General features: G+C 36.8%; 1 protein-coding gene and 1 pseudogene across 2 annotated transcripts in view; both read right to left on the bottom strand.

Annotated features, from left to right (window-relative positions):
• SYNDIG1 (synapse differentiation inducing 1) overlaps positions 1-21,121 on the bottom strand; it is a 394,531-nt gene that overhangs the window by 320,643 nt on the left and 52,767 nt on the right. The gene's annotated exons all lie outside the window — the stretch shown is intronic.
• On the bottom strand, positions 108-17,713 carry LOC118619195 (annotated as a pseudogene).

Raw genomic sequence — 21,121 nt, 5'->3', positions numbered from 1 at the left:
TCAAACCCACAACCTATGTATGTGCCCTGATCAAGAATCATGCCTACAACATTTTGGTGTATGGGATGATATTCCAATGAACTGAGCCACCTGGTCCCTTATCAATTTTAATCAGTTGGAATACTAGTGGCTTTGTTAACTGCTTTCTGGGCAGCCTATTTAGCTTGGTGAGCTTGTAGTATAGCTACAGCTTCATCAACTTTAGAATGGAGAGACTGAAGACTCAAGCATATAAAGTTATAAATTATCAATCTTCACCACATGACAGTGATTTATCAGCAGGAATATGGTAGGTGGCTTGAATTAAAGAAAACAGCCATTCACCCAAAATTTGCTTTTGCTAGTGAGGATTGGCAGATGCAGTCAAAGCCTCCTGACATTGTTGTATATGAACAGCAGGCTACTGCATGATAGCGTATGGCTGTACATTAAGTTGTTGAGAATTTTGAACATCCACAGCATATTTATACTGTCGAATGGTGTAGACAGCCAGAGTACCTGCAGCAGCTGCAGCTTCAGGACATGGAGTTATTGTCTGTTTTGATATAATAGCAACATGGTGTGTCAACATGACTCATGCAACTTGTGAAGAAGCTAATCTCATAATACTAAATGGTTGCCTAGGAAGAGCTGAGCAGATAGCACTGGTCATATTTTTGAATGGATGAATTCTGACACCCTAAACAGCCCAGTGAAAACTTGGTCTTAGTTCAGCAATTTGGCTAGGAGGATCACATGCAGCATGGCTCTGAGTCTGTGGGATAGCTACCATAAAGTAAGCTGAAGGAGGTGCTGAATTGTAGGGGTTGATTGCAAGGTTGAGCATAAACTTCACACGTGCCATTCAGTAAATAAGCATATACTGGTTAATGAGGTGAACCTGGCCTTTTCTGTGCTGAGTTAAAGCTATATGCAATGGCTTGGTAGCTGCAATTCTACCATTCATTTTTTAACTGCTTTTGTGGCTTCTTCTGGGGAGAATATACAAAACCAAACCCTTTGCTATGTTCACCCTCCATCATAACCTTTGCACTAATGATTGTAACAAATGGAGAAAAATCTTTCCAGAGAAGTTCAGCATCAATACCATAATCAAGATTTTTTCACATAAAGGTTAACACCCTAGTATTTGTTGATCCTATCTTCCTTCATCTATTCAAATTTGCACTTAAGTTCTGTCTGCCATTCCACTTTTTTATGAGCTTGGCCAACATAGATTTATTTCCCATTCAACTCATCCATAGCTTTTTGTGCATCTTTATGCCTTTCACAGCTTACAAATACAAAACCTTTGGATTTTTCCACTTTCATTGGTCATTACTTTTACACTTAAGGCAGGTCCAAACTTGCCAAAGAGATCCTTAAGGTGTTCATCATCCATGTCTTCTTCAACATCCTGGACGTAAACATTGGTGAATTCTTTTGTCCTACCTCCAAATTCTGCTTCTCATTTTTTATGGGACTTATATTGTCCAACAAATATTTTGCGATCATTTAGAAGTATCATATTCATGTTTTCACTAGCTCTCTCAGCTCATGCCTGTGTCTCAAAATGTACAAACCCATAACCCTTGGAACTATTTTAATCACAAACCACCTTACACAAAAAGACATTATCAAAAGAAGAAAATGTATTATATTATGCTTTATTATCAATAGATATGTCCAATATGTTGCCAGTCCACCTTTATGAAGTAAGTGATCATGCTGAGACCACGTGATGAGAACCAACTTGCCCTTTATAACATCAAAATCCATAGTGTGCAAAACATACTTTGTGTTTCCAGGCTGCTAGTTGTTCACATACTCCTAGTACAGGAGCGGGGTGATCATGTCCTGATAGACCCTCATGGAGAGGGTGGGCCTGTCTGGGCTAACTTCACATACATCATCTCCTTGGTCACATTAGGGTGTAGGTCCCACACCCTAGAGCAAGTACATAAAGTAGCTATGGGTGCTAGGGTTCAACTCTGTACACTGCTATCCACTGGGCCACCTTTCTGTGAGAGAAGAAGAGTAATTGCTGGGCACAGGGCTGAGCCAGGAGAGCAGGGACAAGCACAGAGGGACAAAAATCAACCTGAATGGAAAACTACTCAGCAGTTGCAGAACAAGATCAATCTGCTGATGCTGGCTTCTGGTTGCCAGCTGTAGCTGGAAGGGAGGGTGGAAGTGTAGGGTCCAGACTCTCCATCTCTTGGTTCCTTCTTGGAGCTGCAGTGGTGCAAGACAATCTGGGCTGCTTCACTGGGTTATTTTATGAAAGGAAAGGGAAAAATGTCTACAGGGGGTGGGATACAGATCTTTTGTAATTTGAGGGATTTCTTTAGAAGAACATTTTGGATTTTTCTTTTAAAAATAAATGTGGGTTCTGAGCAAGGAGCACACTCCATATTCTCACCACTAATGATCGGGGAGAGTGGAACATGTGCTTTTGGAAAGAATGTATATTTTGCTGATTTGGAGTGAAAAGCTTACAAAATATCAATTAAATAGATCTGGACTAGTATGTTTTTTAAGGCCGAAGTTTTCTTATTGATTTTTTTGTCTATAAAATCTACCCATTGATGTAAATATTTCAGTAAAGCCCCCTAGTATGGCTGCATTACTGTCAATATCTCCCTTTACGTCCATCTAGATTTCGTTTATGTGTATAGGTGCTCCTATGTTGTATGTATAAATGTTTACAAGGGTTATATGATCTTGTTGGACTGACCCCTTTATTGTTTTGTAATGCCTATCTTTGTCTCTTGTCACAGACTTTTATTTTGTTTTTTATTGTTTTTTATTTTTATTTTTATTTTTTTTTATCCTCACCCGAGGACATTTTTCCATTTTTTGTTCAGGTAGAGTGGGAGGGAGAGAGAGGAACAGAGAGAGAGAGAAAAAACTCTTGTCACAGACTTTTTAAAAAAATCTATTTTGTCTTATATAAGTATTGCTACCCCAGCTTTTTAAAAAATATATATCATTTCCATTTGAATGGTGTATCTTTTTCAATCACTTTACTTTCAGTCTCTTGTGTTTGTCTTTCCATCTGAACTGGGACACTGTATACAGCATATATATGAGACTTGTTTTTTTGTTTTTGTTTTTAATGCAGCTACCCATATGTTTTAATTGAAGCATGTAACCTATTTGCATTTAAAGTATGTATGGTTATTTTATTCTTTATAATTATATTCCTTTTATACCCTTCTTCTTGTAGAAATCCCATTAATAGTCCTTGTAATATTGCTTTGATGGTAATAAATCCTTTTAGCTTTTTCTTGTATGGAAAATTCTTTATCTTTCCTTTAAATCTAAATGTTAACCTTGCTAGGTAGAGTAATTTTTGTTGTGAGTCCTTGCTTTTCATTTCTTTGAATATTTAGTGACAAAGTTTCCACTTAAAATTGTCTGACAGTCTTATGGGAGCTCCCTTGTAGGCAACAAATTGTCTTTCTCTTCCTGCTTTTAAGATTCTCTCTTTGTCTTTAACCTTGCTATTTTAATATGATGTATCTTTGTGTAGGCCTCCTTCATTTCATCTTGTTTGGGCTCACTTTTCTGAACATTCTTGTCAGTATTTTCTATTAATTTCTTTTTATACTCGCCATTCTGAACATGTCTGAGATGACATCTCACTGTGGTGTTGATTTGCATTTTCTGGTGATTGATTAGTGATGTTGAACATCATGTCATATGTCTGTTGGCCATTTGTATTTTCTCTTTGAAGAAATATCTATTCACGTCCTCTGCTCATTTATTTTATTACTTTTTAAATGTTGAGTTGTATGAGTTTCTTATAAATTTTAGATATCGACTCCTTATCAGATTTATTTAGGGTGAATATCTTCATCCATTTGTTATGTGATCTTTTGGTTTTGTTCATACTTTGCTTCACTATGCAAAACTTTTTGTTTTATTAATCCTCACCCAAAGATATTCTTCCATTTTGTCTTCAGATAGAGGAGGAAGGAGAGGGAGAAGAAGAGAGGGAGAAAAACTGATGTGAGAGAGACACATCAATTGGTTGCCTTCCACACGACCCTAACCAGGGCTGAAAACCCAACCACAACTGAGTTAAGTATCCTTGACTAAAATCAAGCCTGTGACTATTTGGGCTGCAGTCTGATGCTCTAACCACTGAGCAAGTTGACCAGGGATGTGCAAGAACTTTTTAAGTTAATGTAGTCTCATTTGTTTATTTATTTTTTGTTATCCTTGCTTGATGAGGCATATATACAAAATGATATTGCTAAAATACGTTATCGCCTATGATATTTGGGGGGAGTTTAATGGTTTCAGGTCTTAGAAAAAGTCTTTAATCCACGTTGAGATTGTTTGTATGTGGTGTAAGAACAAGTTCTAATTTCATTTTTTTAATATATTTTTGTCCAGTTTTACTAATTCCACTTATTGAAAAGACTGTCTTTACCCTATGTATTCTCAATACTTCTGTCATAGATTAATTGGCTATAAAATTGAGGGTTTATTTATGGACTCTGTTATAGTCCATTGACCTATGTATTTGTTTTTATGCCAGTACCATGCTGTTGTGATTATTGTAGCTTTGTAGTATAGTTTCAAATTATGGAGCATAATTCCCACTTAACTATTTATCAAGTTACCTTTGGTAATTTGGTGTCCTGTCTGGTTCCCTTTATTACCACTTTGTTGAGAGTTTTGTTTTTAATCATAACTGGGTACTAGATTTTATCAAATGCTTCTTCTATATCTATTGATATGGTCATGTGGTTTAATCCTTCATTTAGTTTATGTGTTTCATCACATTTATACATTTGTAAATATTTTACCAATCTTGCACTCCCAGAATAAATCCCATTTGATCATGGTGTGTGATATTTATTTATTTATTTATTTATTTATTTATTTATATATTTTTCTTTATTGATTTTAGAGAGAGAGATGAAGGAAGAGGAAGAGATAGAAACATAAATGAAAAAGAACATCGATTGGCCACCTCCTGCATGCCCTACCACTGCGGACTTGGCCCACAACATGGGCATGTGCCCTGACCAGGAATTAAACCAGTGACCTCATGGTGTTTGGGATGATACTTCACCACTGAGCCACACTGTCCGGGCTAATCTTTTTTTAATGTATTTTGGAAATGGTTTGCAATATTTTGCTGAGGATTTTAGCATATAAGTGTATCAGGATTATTGGACTATAGTTTTCTCTCTTTGTAGCATCTTTAACTGGTTTTGGCATTAAGGTAATGCTGGCCTTGTAAAATGAGCTAGAAGTTTGCCCTCTTCTTGAATATTTTGGAATAGTGTGAGAAGGATAGATGTTAGTTCTTTAAATGTTTGGTAAAATTCACCTGTAAAGCCATATGGTCTAGGACTTTTGTTTGTTGGGAGTATTTTTCTTTACTTTATTTATTTATTTTTATTACTGCTTCAATTTTACTAGTTGAATCTGTATGCCCAGTTTCTCTGATTCTTCCTATTTCAGTTTTGGAAGATTGTATGTTTCTAGAAGTTTATCTATTTCACCCAAATTGTCCAAATTTGGCAAATATTTGCAACATTGTCTTAAAATCTTTAGTGTCAATTGTAAATTTTCTCTTTCATTTCTGATTTTATTTATTTGTGTCCTCTCTCTTGTTTTCTTGGTAAGTCAGGTTAAAGGTCTTTATCAATTATGTTTGCTCTTCCGAGAACCAGCTCTTGGTTTTATTGATGTTTTGTATTCTTTTTTATATTCTGTTTCATTTATCTCTGCCCTGATCTGTATTATTTTATTTCTTCTGTTCACTTTGGGCTTTGTTTGTTGTGATTTTCCTAGTTCCTTTAAGTGTGAAGTTAGATTGTTTATTTGGAGGTTGTCTTGTTTCTTGAGGCATGTCTGTTACGTTAAGGATATCCATCTTCAAACTGCTTTCACTGTGTTGCATAAATTATGGGTTGTTATGTCCTTATTTTCATTTGTTTCAAGGGACCTTTTGATTTCTTCTTTGATCTAATTATTAAAACATTCATTGTTTAGTAACATGTTATTTAGCCTTCATGCCTTTGTGTTTGTTTGTGTGTTTTGTTTTTTGTTTTTTATTGTGATTTATTTCTAGTTTCATACCATTATGGTCAGAGAAGATGTTTGATATGATTTCAATCTTCTTATATTTATTGAGATTTGCTTTGTGTCCTAATGTGTAGTCTATCCAAGAAATTGTTCCATGTGCACTTGAAAAGAATGTATAATCTGTTGCTTTGAAATGCTCTGAAGATATCAATTAAATCCACCTGATCTAGTGTTTCATTTAAGGCTGCCATTAATGTCAATGTAGTGTTAAAATCATCTACTATGAATGTATTAGTGTCAATCTCTTCCTTTATGTCAATCAAGATTTGTTTTAAGTATTTAGATGCCCCCATATTATGTGCATAAATGCTTACAAGTCTTCTATAATCTTGTTGGATTGCACCCTTCTTCAATATGTACAGTTCTTTTTTGTCTCTTAGTTTGTGTTAAAATTATGGTCTGTTAGATACAAGTACTGCTCTACCCCAGCTTTTTATTTTCCTTTCCATTTGTATAAAATACCTTTTTCCATCCCTTTACTTTTAGTCTTTGTGTATCTTTGGTTCTGAAGTGGGTCTTTGGTAGACAGCATATATATGGGTCTTGTTTTCTTATCCATTCAACTACCCTATGTCTTTTGTTTGGAGCATTTAGCCATTTAGATTTAAAGTGATTATTTATAAGCATGTATTTATTGCTATTTTATTCTTTGAACTTTGTCCCTGTGTATTTATTTCTCCTCCTCCTCCTCCTTTTTCTTTCCAGTTTTAAGAGGGGCCTTTAACCTGTCTTGTAATACTAGTTGGGTGATAACAAACTCCTTTAGATATGTATATATTTTTCTTTAGGTCTGGGAAGCTCTTTATTTCTCCTTCAATTTTAAATGATATCCTTGCTGAGTAAAGTAGTCTTGGTTGTATGTTCTTGCTTTTCACCACTTTGAGTATTTTATGCTAGTCCTTTCTGGTCTGAAATGTTATGGGAGCTTCTTTTTATGTAACTAACTGTCTTTTGTTGGCTTCTTTTAAGACTCTCTTTGTCATTAACTTGTCATTTTAATTATGATGTGTCTTGGTATGGGTCTCTTTGGATTCATATTGTTTGGTATTTCTGCACTTCCTGGATTTGTATGTCTTTTTCCTTCATCAGATTAGAAAAGTTTTTGGTTATTATTTATTCAAACAGGTTCTCGATCCCTTGCTCTCTCTATTCTTCTGGTACCAACATAATGTAGAAATTGTTATGTTTCATGTCCTTAAGATCTCTAAAAATATCCTCATTAAAGGCAGGGGGAAGTCAGAGATAAACCAAAGAACTTATATGCATAACCAATGGACACAGACAACAGTACACTAAAGGCAGAGGCATGCAGGAGCAGGAAGGGGAGGTATCAATGGAGGAAAAATGGAGGGGCATCTGTAATACTTGCAACAATAAAGATTAAAAAAACATTTTCTTCTATAATTGGATGTTTTTCTTTATTTTGTCTTCCAATTTGCTGATTCATTCCTCTGTTTAATCTAACTTACTTTCCACTCCTTCTAATGTATTCTTCACTTTAGATATTATTTTCTTCATTTGTAACTTTTCCCCCCCATGCTGGTGAGCATTTTTATTACCATTTCTTTGAACTCTATGTCTGATAAATTGATCGCCTCCAGTTTAATTTAGTCCTTTTTCTGAAGATTACTCATGTTCTTTCATTTGGGGTATGTTTCTTTGTCTTCCAATTTTGGCTACCTCTTTGTTTCTATGTATTTGATAGATCTGCTATATCTCCTAGTCTTAGTACAGTGGCCTTGTGTAGTAGGTGCCCTGTGGGGTCCAACGGTTCAGTCTCCTTGATCACCTGAGCTGGGTACTGCAGGATTGTCCCTTTTGTGGGTTTTGTGGATCCCATGCTGTAATTCAGTTCTGATTGCTATTGACTCATCTGTACATGGGAATGACCCTCAGGCTGGCTCTTATGAGTCTAGACCCTACCAAGGTGCAGTGCAGGTGTTGACCACATGAAGGGGAACTCAACTCAATTGAATCTGCTGTGAAGCTTATTAGATCCTGCTCTAATGTCTGAAGCTGACAACTGTGTATATTGATTCTGACCTTCTTGGGAGGGAGTCTGGTGCACAACAACATCAGATACTGCCTGTGACTGGCCCTGGGTAACCTGTTTGGAGTTACTAGAGATCCACAGTGTGTGGCTGCCTCTGCTGAGTCTTGGTGTGTGTGTGGGAAAGATAATCAGCACATCAATACCAACTTTTACTGGCACCAGGACCAGGGAAAGGTCAGCAAAATTCCAAGGCACCCTGAGATATACCTTTGCTTGCCTCTTTCTGCCATCTGCCTGTTAGGGTCAGTGACTTAAAGAGCTTCTGGTGGGCCCTGGCCGGTTTGGCTCAGCGGTTAGAGCATTGGCCTGTGGTCCGGAGAGACCCGGGTTCGGTTCCCGCTACGGGCATGTACCTCGGTTGCAGTTTGTCCCCGGCCCTGGTTGGTCGTGTGGGTGGCGGCCACTCGATGTGTCCCTTTCACGTCGATGTTTCTCTCTCTCTCTCTCTTCCTCTCTCTCCCTCCCACTCTATCTGTGCAAAAAATGGAAAAAAAAATGTCCTCGGGTGAGGATTAAAAAAAAAAAAAAAAAAAGAGCCTCTGGTGGCATTTAAGTTGCATGAGGTGGGTTCTCAGTGAGTAATCAGGTAGGGGTAAGTAGTGTTAACCAGATTTATATAGGTTCAAATACAGTGTCAGTGCTAGGTCTAAGGCCACTCAGCAAATATCTCTAGGATACCAAGTCAAGCTGTCACCAGCTGGGTTCTTGAACAACTTTTTGTTGGAGGAAGGTCTCAGGCAGTTGTTAGGGTGAGGCCAGCAGAGTGTATCAGGCTCAAACAGACAAGATTTAGCCATGTGAAGGGAGGGCTTTTCTGAGGTTAGGTGTGGGGAAAATGACCTTTCCTAGAGAAAAACAACTCTGTCTATTCCAGATATCCCTGGGAGGAGACAGACCTCAGCAGGGTTGAAATGCTAGTAATCAGGAGGATGGGGCTATGAGATGGCCTGTGAGGGGAAGGTGATATTCAGGCTTCAGGAAATATGGGGGTGTGGTCACCGACCCAGGTCCACACACTTCAGTTTGTCCCAGATTTTGCTGTAAAATGAACATTTGTGTTAGATATTGTTTCAGAGGTCACTTACACTATTGTCAAAATTTTTAATTATTATTATTTTTTGCTCTTCTGATATATATTTTTAAACATTTGTATTGATTTTTAAAGAGCAAGGAAGGGAGAGGGAGAGGTATATAGAAACATTAATGAGAGAGAAACACTGTCCTGCTGCCTCTTGAAATCCCCCTACTGGAGATCAAGCCGGCAACCTGGGCATGTGTCCTGACAGGGAATTAAACCAATGATATCTCAGAGCATGGGTCAATTCTCAACCACAAAGCCATACTAGCCGAACTGATATTTGCATTACCACTACTGTGTCTTCTAGGTAAGTGATCAATTATTCTGTATTATGTAATCTGTTCTTGAGTCCTTCAAGTGAATTTTTTTGTTGTTGTTATTGTATACTTCAGTGCTACATGGTCCTGTACTTGGTTCTAACTCTTTAAGTTCCCCTTAAAATAAAATGTACCGCTCTCAAATTTGGTGAGCATTCTTATGACTATTTTTTTGAATACTTTATCAGGCCAATTATGTATCTTGATTTTCTTAGGGTTTTTTTTTTTTTTTGAGGGGGGCATGTCAAATTTTTCTTGTTCCTTTTTTGAGAGCTATACTACTGTGATTTCATTTTGTTTTACTTGCTATGGTTATTTATATGAATTGGATAAACTAACTGTTTCCACTTGTCTTTAAAAAGTGGCATTGTGCATATGTGAAAGACGTACAGCCAACATCATAATCAATGGGTAAAAACTAAAAGCATTTCCCTTAAGAACTGGAACAAGGCAAGGATGCCCACTTTCACCACTCTTATTTAACATAGTACTGGAAGTCTTAGCCACAGCAATCAGACAGGAAGAAAAAATAAAAGAGATCAAAATTGGAAAGGAGGAAATGAAACTGTCATTATTCACAGATGACATGATACTCTGTAAAAAAAAAACCCAAAGAGCCCTGGCCAGTTTGGCTCAGCGGTTAGAGCGTCCACCTGCGGTCCGGAGAGACCCGGGTTCGGTTCCCGCTAAGGGCATGTATCTCGGTTGCGGTTTGTCCCCGGCCCTGGTTGGTCGTGCGGGTGGCAGCCACTCGATGTGTCCCTTTCACATTGATGTTTCCCTCTCTCTCTTCCTCTCTCTCCCTCCCACTCTATCTGTACAAAAAATGGAAAAATGTCCTCGGATGAGGATAAAAAAAAAACAAAAAAACCAAAGACTCCATGAAAAATTTACTATACTTAATAAATGAATTTGGCAAATTAGCAGAATACAAAATTACCGTTAAGAAATCAATGACATTCTTATACACATATGATAAACTTACAGAAACAGAAACCAAAAAACAAACAATCCCATTTACCATTGCAGCAAAAAAAATTAAGATGCATAGGAATAAATTTAACCAAAAAAATTAAGGCCCTATTCGCAGAAAACTACAGGTCATTGAAAAAAGAAATAGAAGAAGATATAAAAAAGTGGAAGCACATACCTTGTTCATGGGTTGGAAGAATTAACATCATTAAAATGTCCATACTACCCAAAGGAATCTATAGATTCAATGCAATCCCCATCAAAATACAAAGGACATACTTCACAGAACTAGAACAAATACCTCAAAAGTTCTTATAGAACCAAAATAGAACCCGAATAGCGACAGCAATCTTGAAAAAGAGGAACAAAGTTGGAAGGGATTACATTATCACATTTCAGGTTATATTACAAAGCCATTGTAATCAAAACAGCCTGGTGCTGGCACAAGAACAGGCAAATAGATCAATGGAAGAGAATAGAGAATCCAGAAATGGACCCAAGACAATATGCTCAATTAATATTTGACAAAGGTGGCAATTGCATAGAGTGGAGTAAAGACAGCCTCTTTAATAAATGGTGTTGGGAAAATTGGACAGCTAAATGCAACAAATTGAAACTAGAACATCAACTTACACCCTACACAAGAATAAACTTGAAATGGATAAAAGACTTAAATGAAACTCATGAATCCATAAAAATCCTAGAAGAAACTGTAGGCAACAAAATTTCAGACATTATACACAGGAGAATTTTCAATGATACATCACCTAAGGCAACAGAAACAAAGGAGAAAATGAACACATGGGACTACATCAAACTCAAAAGCTTCTGCGCAGCAAAAGAAACAACCACCAACATGGAAAGGCAGCCCACTCTGTGAGAGACCATAATTGCCAACAATACATCAGATAACGGGTTAATTTGCAAAATATATAGAGTAGTCATGCAACTCAACAAAAGGAAGACAAAGAACCCAATTAAAATGGGCAGAGGAACTAAATAGACACCTCTCCAAACAGGACATACAAATGGCTAAGAGACATATGAAGAAATGCTCAACATCACTAATTATCACAGAGATTCAAATTAAAATAACAAGGTATCACCTTACTCCTGTCAGAATGGCCACCATCAACAAATCATCAAACCACAAGTGTTGACAAGGGTGTGGAGAAAAGGGGACTCTAATACACTGCTGGTGGGAATGCAGACTGGTGCATCCACTATGGAAAACACTATGGTGTCACCTCAAAAAATTAAAAATTGAACTGCCATTTGACCCAGTGATCCCACTGCTAGGAATATACCCTAAGAAGACTGAAACACTAATCAGAAAGAATATATATATCCCCATGTTTGTAGCAGCACTATTTACAATAGCTAAGATCTGGAAACAGCCCAAATATCCATCAGTAGATGAATGGATAAAAAAAGCTGTGGTACATATACACAATGGAGTACTATGCAGCTGTAAGAAAGAAAGATCTCTTATCCTTTGTGATGACATGGAGGGACCTGGAAAGTATTATCCTGAGCGAAACAAGCCAAATAGAGAATGACAAGTATCATATGATCTCACTTATTTGTGGAATATAATGAACATAACAGTCTGAAGAATGGGGTAGTCCCAGAGACATGGAAGTGGGGTACAGACTGACAATCCCCAGAAGAGGGGGTGGGAGGGAGAGATAAACCACAGAACTTATATGCACATATGCATGAACAATGGACATGGACAACAAAACTGGGGACAAGGTTGGGGGGGGGGGAGATAAACATCTGTAACAAAAATAAATTGATTAATTTAAAAATTTTTAAAAATTAAAAAATAAAACTTTATCAAATAAAAAATACATCAGAGAAGAGTAAAAAATGTGGTAGCACAGGCTTTATCCTGTTAGATAACCTTTTTTTATCTCAGTGTCAACAACAACAGAAAAAAACATGGCATTGTGTATCAGTAACCACTGTGTAGACTGTATGTGTCAGGTGGTTATGGCAGCCTGGTTGAAACTGAGTAGGTTCTGATGGCATTTGAGCCATTCTCCTAACCAAGCTAGAGAAGCCCCAGGTGGAGAGGCCACAGGTGTGCTGTAATGTTCAGTAGATCCTGCTTGCCTGGTTTGTTTAGAACTAAAAGTCGCTTGGGCTGTTTATCCAGGAATACACATTTTGTTTGTTCTGTTTTTCCTGTTCATGAAAATGGCCTTTATAAAGTCCACAGAGATTTGTTACAGACTGTTGCTGGAGAGTTGTCATGTGGGATATCTTTTTATTCATTTTGTTATATTATTCACTGTCTCTTTTATCCCTGATTACCACTTTTTTGGTTTCTAATATCAATTACTTTCTACTGTAAATTTGTAAGGTACTTATTTAGAGAGGCTATGTTTGAGATACATTTGCTGGGTGCTGATAATATTTATTATTGTTGTTTCCTTTTTTGTTTTTGCTCACATTGCAGTGATTGTCTTGTTGATAACTAACTTAAAAGTTCTTTTGTTTTTTGTTTTTTTTATCCCCAACTTTGAAGTTTAGACTCCATTGTCTTTATAGCATGTGTGGTTCTAATGAAGTCTGACTTTAGTCTATATGCCTTTGTCCTCTTAGCAACTATCGAATCCTTCTCATGAAATACAGGCTGCAACTTCCTCATCCAGATTACAGTGACTTTTTCTTTAAAAATTTATTGAACTCTTCATCTACCATGAGTTTCTTAAAGTTCTTTATTTTGTTTATTATTTGTTACTATTTTATATTCTATTAAATCTTTGTAAACTCCTTTTTTGTTAATCCTCACCCAAAGATATTTTCCATTGAGTTTTAGATAGAGTGGAAGGGAGGGAGAGAGGGAGGGAGGGAAAGATTGAGAAAGAGAGAGAGAGAGAGAGACATCAATGTGAGAGGAACATATTGACTGGTCGCCTCCCACACAACATTGATGGGGGATGGGTTATCAAATGTGCAACCCAGGCACGTGCCCTTGTCCAGGAATCAAACCTGTGACCCCTTGATCCCTGGGATGATGCTCTAACCACTTAGCATCTGGCCAGGGCTCAATTTTTTTTTTTTATTATCATTAAAAATTTTTAATGTTGACATAATTGCTGGTATGCCCCTTTGCCCAACCACCCACACTACCCTCCTCCTTCCTAGGCCAACACCAAATTATTGTTCATGTTCATGGGGTATTCATATATGTTATTTAGCTAAATTTTTCAAATTATTTATCCAGTCATCCCCACCCACAATCCCTCAGGCACTAGTAAGGGAGACCCATATATCCATGGTTCTGGTTACATTTTTTTGGTCAGTTTATTTTGTTTATTAGATTCCACATATTACTGAGATCATGTTATTTGTCTTTCTCTAACTGGCTTATTTCACTTTGGATAATATTCTTCAGGCCCATCCATGCTGTTAAAAATGGTAAAGGTTCTTTCTTTGTCACAGCTGCATACAATCCCATTGTGTAAATGTACCACAACTCTTTTCCCACTCATTTGCTCATTTAGCCCATTCACCAGGGCTGTTTCCAGATCCGGGCTATTGTATATAATAGGAATAGTATAAACATAGGGATGCATATATTCTTTTTGATAGGTATTTCAGGGTTATTAGGATACATTCCCAGAAGTGGGATCACTGGGTCAAAATGCAGTTTCATTTTCAATTTTTTGAGAAAAATTCCATAGTGTTTTCCACAGTGGCTGCACCAGTCTGCATTCCCACCAGCAATGTACTAGAGTCACCTTTTCTCCACATCCTTGCAAGCACTTGTTGTTTGTTGATTTATTGATAGCAGCCATTGTAACATATGTGAGGTGATACCTCACTTAATTTGTATTTGCATCTTTCTGATAAACAGTGATCTTGAGCATTCTTTTCACATATTTATTATCCATCTGTATGTCCTCTTTGGAAAAGTGTCTATTCAGGTGCTTTTCTTGTTTTTCAATCGGATTGTCTTCCTGGTCTTGAGTTATATAATTTTTTTTTTTTTTAGGTTTTGGAAATTAACCCTTGTTGGATGTATCTTTGGCAAATATGTTCTCCTATATGTTCTCTTTTTATTTTGTTCAGTGTTTCCTTTGCTGTGCAGAAGCTTTTTAGCTTGATGTAGTTCTATTTATCTGTCCTTAAATTCCATTGCCCTCAGAGAAATATCAGCAAAACTATTGCTGTGAGAGATTTCTGAGATTTTTTTTATTTAACTAATTTATTTATTTTTGTTACAGATGTTTGTCCTTTTTCTCCCACTGATAGCCCCTTCTTCTTCCTCCCCGCCCTGTCCCCAGCTTTGTTCTCCATGTCCATTGTTCATGCATACATGCATATGAGTTCTGTGTTTTCTCTCTCCCCCCAACCTCCTCTTCTGGGGATTGTCAGTCTGTACCCCACTTCCATGTCTCTGGGACTACCCTGTTCCTCAGACTGTTATGTTCATTATATTCCAAAAGTAAGTGAGATCATGTGATATTTGTCTTTCTCTGCTTGGCTTGTTTTGCTTACCATAATACTCTCCAGGTCCCTCCATGCCGTCTCAAAGGATAAGAGGTCTTTCTTTGTTACAGCTGCAAAGTACTACATTGTGTATATATACCACAGCTTTTTTTATCTATTTGTCTACTCTTTTTTTTTTTTTGTTACTTGCCCCTAGTGGGAACTGAACCCAGGATTCTCTGGTCTGCAGGCCGATGCTCCAACCACTGAGCCAAACTGGCCAGGGCAAGATGTCTGAGATTTTGCTGCCTTTGTTTTCTTCTAGGATTTTTATAGTTTTGTGACTTACATTTAAGTCTTTTATTCATTCTGAGTTCATTATCATGTAGGGTGTAAGTAGGTGGTCTAGTTTCATTTTTCTACATGTGTCTGTCCAATTTTCCCAACACCGTTGATTGAAGAGATTGTCTTTATACCATTGTATGCTCTTCACTCCATTGTCAAATATTAATTAAATAAAAAATCGTGAGTTGATTTCTGGGCATTTTGTTGTATGTGTTTCATTGGTCTATCTATATGCTCGCTTTTATGCAAATACCAGGTGTTTTGACTACAATGGTCTTATACTACAGTTTGATATCTAGTATTGTGATCCTTCCAACTTGTTCTTTCTCATGTTTGCTGTAGCTATTTGGGTTTCTTTGAGGAGGGGCTTATATGAATATTTAGAATATTTTTCTACTTCTGTGGAATGTATCATAATTATTTTAATAGGAATTGCATTCAATCTATAGATTGCTATGGATAGTCTGCACATTTTAATGCTGTTAATTCCTCCAATCAATGAACATGGTATATGTTCACTTATTCATATTTTCCTTAATATCTTTCTTCAGTGCCATGTAGTTTTCTCAGTACAAGTCCTTTACTCCTTGGTTAAATTTATTTCTAGGTACCTTATTTTTTGTTATTGTTGCATGTAAGTGGGGTTCTTTTCTTATTTTCTATTTCTGACAGTTCTTTATTGGTTTATAAAAATAATTAATTTCTGGATGTTTATGTTGTACCCTGTAACATTGTGGAATTTATTTATTACATTTGGTGGGTTTTTGGTAGAGTCTTTAGTTTTTCTTATATACAATATCATCTACAAATAATGCCATTTTTACTTTATTCTTTTTTTATTGCTATGGGTAGAACTTCTTGTACTATTGAATAAAAATGTTATTTTAAATGATTTTAATAACATTTTAGTGAGTTGTTTAAGAGATGGAAGAAAAATAATGTGTGCCCAGAATTCCATTTTGAATCAGAAGCATGGTTTTATTATTGGTAATTTTCCCTGTCCCTCTAATCAGTTTAATTAAGAGATTGTTGATTCTCTATGTTGTATCTTTGCTTTTCAGTTCATTGATTTCTGCTTTCTATGAACATCAGTCACATATGTTTCTTTCCATTATTATTTTAGGTGATTTATTAATTTGGATGTGGATTCATTACATCTTATTCTTTGTTCCCCTAATACATGCATTAAAGCTATATATTTTTCTCTATTCATTGCTTCACTTGCACGCCTATATTTGACATTTAGTTTGTTTTGAAATGTAGTTTTTTTTTTCTAAATAATTCAGTTCTAAATAATTTTAGATTTTGATATGAATCTTCTTTGTTCAATGGTTATTAAGAAAGCATTTCTTGTTTTTTGATTTCCAAATAAATGTGAATTTTATTAAATATGTTTTATTAAATATGTTTTATTAAATGTAAATATATGTTTATGTCAACAGTGTTTTGATTAGAGGAAGTGATCGAAAATACTAATTATTTGAAATGGTTTGATACTTTATGGCCAAGCAAAGTTTTTAGAAAGAAGAGAGAGTGGGACACAGGGATAGAGGAAAGGAAGAAAAGATAAAAATAAAACAGAAACAGATTCCAAAATGGCGTCAGGACAAAATTGGAATTACAACTAAAATAAAGACAAATTGACTGAAGGGAGATGATGGCAGCAGGCAGAACTGGAGTGAGGGTGAGTGTGAGTGAGTGTGTGAGAGAGTGTGAGTGGACGTGAGTATGGACAAGCAATGTTGAGCAGTGCAGAAAGGAGGAGAAGTTTCTTGTGCTGTGGACATGGAACAGCCAGCTACCCCAGTAAGAGGTTCAGCAGGGTGCTTCTCCCTGCATGGCCAGGAGGCCCTGCCATCTTGGAAGATGCCTGTTCTTTTCTGAAAGGAGGCAACGGGGAGTGGCTAGGGCCCAGCAACCTGAACCCACCATTATACTTTGCACCATCGGACCAGTGGACCCTGCAGTATCAACACACACCAGGGCATAGAAGCGGTACTGCCAAGGTGCCTACAGTAGAACCAGAAAGTGACTGGGAGCCGAGCACTATCTCCCACAGTAGCAGCATAATCAGAGCTGAGACACACCCCCAGCAACAAAGGCTTGGTAGCAGACATCCATCCCCAGGCAGCAGTAGCTCCCCAGCCACCAGCAGATTGGCAGCTGAGACCCATCAGCAACAGCATCAGCAAAGGCTAAGCAGGACCTGAGCCCCATCAGGCAGCAGAACTCCCCAACCACAGCAGTAGGTCCCACAGATAAAGTGTTGCCCATGCGATCCAGCTGCTTGTGCCACTGGCAGAGCCTGAAGGTCCAGTGGGGCCTGTGTGATACAGCTGCCTCTGACACCTGTAGGACCCAGGACTCCAGTGGGGCCTGCATAATCCAGCAGCCTTCAACATCAACAGGGTCCATGGTTCCAGCAGCAGTGCCTACCAGGACAGACAAATACCAGCTGACAGTAGTTAATGCTCCAGAACTCACAGCAGGCAAGAAGCGCCACACACCAGAACAGTCTGGAAGGCACAGAAGCCTTATTTGATACACACTGACCTGCCTACACATCCCAACATCTGTCACTGGGTCTGGAACTACCAGATGGCTAAAATAAAAAGACAAAAAAACAACAGCACCCAAATGAAAAAAAAAAAAAGAAGGAATCACTAGAAAAAGAACTATATGAAATGGAAGAAAGCAATTTGTCAGATAAAGAATTCAATGCAATGAATTTAAGGATGCTCAAACAATTCAGTGAGAACTACAAGCAACTCAATGAGAACTATAAAGAGCTCAGCAGGAACGACATCTGCTTAAAAATAGAGGTAGAAGCTAAGTACAAAAATTAAAAGAAAATAAAGAATGACATAGGTGATAGAAAAATACCTTAGAAGGATTCAATAGTAGATTAGAAGAAGCAGAAGACCAAATCTGTGAGTTAGAAGACAAGGTAAAAAACAAAAACAAACAAACAAAAAGCCTAAATAGAGCGGCAAATGGGGGAAAAATAAATAAAAACAGGAGGAGAGTTTAAGGTAGCTTTTGGAAAACACAAAATGTTACATGTTACAACATTCACATCATAGTGGTACCAAAAGGAGAATCAGAAAAAGAAATAGAGAACCTGTTTGAAGAAATGATGACAGAGAACTTTCCTAATTTGGCATAGAAAAAGTCGTACAAGTCCAGGACACACAGAAAGTCCCAAGCAAGATGAGCCCCAAAAGATCCACAGCTAGACACATCACAATTAAATGGCAAACATTAAAGTCAAAGAAAGAATCTTAAAGGAAGCAAGAGAGAGATGAAAAGTTACCTACAAAGGCGCTCCCATGACTGTCAACTGATTTCTCAACTGATTTCCTGCAGACCAGAAGGAAGTGCCATGAAATGTGCAAATTCATGAAAGGCAAGGGTCTGAATCCAAGACTAATGTATTCAGCAAGGCTATAACTCAAAATTGAAGGTGAAACAAAGAGCTTCACAGATAAAAAAAAAAAAAAGCTAAAGGAATTTATCACCACCAAACCAACACTGCAAGAAATTCTAAAGGGACTTCTGTAGAAAGAAGAAATAGAGACAGAGAGAAGAACACAGGCATAAAATAAAAATGGCAACTAATAAATATTTATCAATAATGACCATAAATATATCAAAAGATATAGGGTAGCTGATTGGATAAGAAAACACAACCCATATATATGCTGTCAAAAAGACACCCACCTCACAACAAAAGTCTTACACAGGATGAAAGTGGAGAGATGGAAAAAAATTCTCCAGGCAAATGGAAATAAAAAAATAAATAGCTGGTGTAGCAATATTTATATCTAATAAGATAGACTTCAAAATGAGAGCCATAATAAGCGACAAAGAAGGTCACTACATAATATCAAAAGGAACAATCCAACAGGAGGATATATGCAACAAATACAGGAGCACCAAAATATATCAAAAACTTCTGGAGGACTTCAAGGGAGAGATCAATAGCAATACAATCAAAGTGAGTTACTTTAACACCACACTGACACCACTGGATAGATCTTTTAGACAAAAAATTAACAAGAACATAGAGTCCTTAAATGACAAACTAGATCAGCTAGACTTAATTGATATTTACAGATCATTTCACCCCAAAGCTGCAGAATATACATTCTTCTCAAGTGCACACAGGACACTCCCAAAGATAAACCACATGTTAGGACATAAAGTAAATCTCTACAAACTCAACAAGATTGAAATCATATCAAGCATCTTAAGAGACCAAAATGGCATGAAACCAAAAATCGATTACAATAAAACACGCAAAAACATTCAAACACAAGGAGGATAATAGCATGTTATTAAACAACAAATGGGTTAACAAGGAGATCAAGGAAGAAATTTAAAAATTCCTGAAAACCAATGATAATAAACAAACAACACAAAATTTATATGATGCAACAAAAATAGTCCTGAGAGGGAAGTTCAGCACTTCAGACCTACCTCAAGAAACAAAAAAATTCCTAATTGACTTTCTAACCCTACAAGTCAGAGAACTGGAAAGCAAACAAACAAACAAATGGACAGCAAGTAGCAGAAAAAACAAATAATGAAAGTCAGTAGATATAAATGACATAAAAACTAAAAATAAATAAATAAATAAATAAAGCCCTGGCCTGTTTGGCTCAGCAATTGGAGCATTAGCCTGCGAACCAGAGAGTCTGGGTTCAGTTCCCGCTAGGCCCTAGCAGCTGGGGATACATACCAAAAAAATAAAATAATTAAATTAAATTGATTTAAAAAAAGAACAATCAAAGATCAATAAAACAAAGAGCTGGTTCTTTGAAAATATAAACAAGATTGGTGAACCCTTAGCCAGATTCACCAAGAAACAAACAAACAAACAAAAAAAGACCTAAATAAACAAAATCAGAATCAAAAGAAGGAAGTAACAACTGACAACACAGAAATACAAAGGATTGTTAACAAATACTATGAACAATTATATGGCAACAAATTGGACAAATTTCTAGAAACAATGGAATTTCTCTCAAAATTGAACCATGAAGAGATAGAAAATTTGAACAGAGAAATGACAACTAAGCAAATATGACAGTAAAATCTCTGAGGTTTTTCTCAACTATATATATACATAATTTGATATATCTCTTCGGGCAAGGGAAACAACACATAAAGAAAGAACAAAAATAATAAGACAACCTAGTGAATGGGAAAACATATTCGCTGATACATCTGATAAGGACTTAATATCCAAAATTTATAAGGAACTTTTAAAACTCGACACCAGCCTGGCCAGCGTGGCTCAGTGGGTCCAATCCCCAGTGAGGGGCATGCAGGAGGTGGCTAATCGATGTTCTCTGTCATTGATGTTTCTGTCTCTCTCTCTCTCCTTCTCCCTTTCTGTCTCTCTAAAATTAATAAAGGAAAAATACTTTTAATAAAATAAAGTAGATAAAACTCAACACCAAAATACAATGGGCAAAGGACTTAAATGAACAGTTCTCCAAAGAGGGCACAGACATGAAAAGATGCTCATCCATCATCATTAATCATCAGAGAAATGCAGATTAAAACCACAATAAGATATCACCTCATACCTGTCAAAATGGCTACCATCAATATATCAACAAACAATAAATGGTGGCAAGATTGTGGAGAGGAGGGAATCTTAGTGCACTGCTGGTGGGAGTGCAGTCTGGTGGAGTCACTATGAAAAAGATAATGAAATTTCCTCAGAAAATTTAAAATTGATCTGCCATTTGACTCAGTGACCTCACTCCTAGGAGTAAATCCTGAATCAGAAAGCATATATGCAGTCCTATGTTT

Source organism: Molossus molossus, unplaced genomic scaffold, assembly GCF_014108415.1.
Source record: "Molossus molossus isolate mMolMol1 unplaced genomic scaffold, mMolMol1.p scaffold_m16_p_6, whole genome shotgun sequence".
Classification (NCBI taxonomy): Eukaryota; Metazoa; Chordata; class Mammalia; order Chiroptera; family Molossidae; genus Molossus; species Molossus molossus.
Note: the sequence above shows the minus strand (reverse complement) of the source record. Positions and strands in the feature narration are given on the sequence as shown.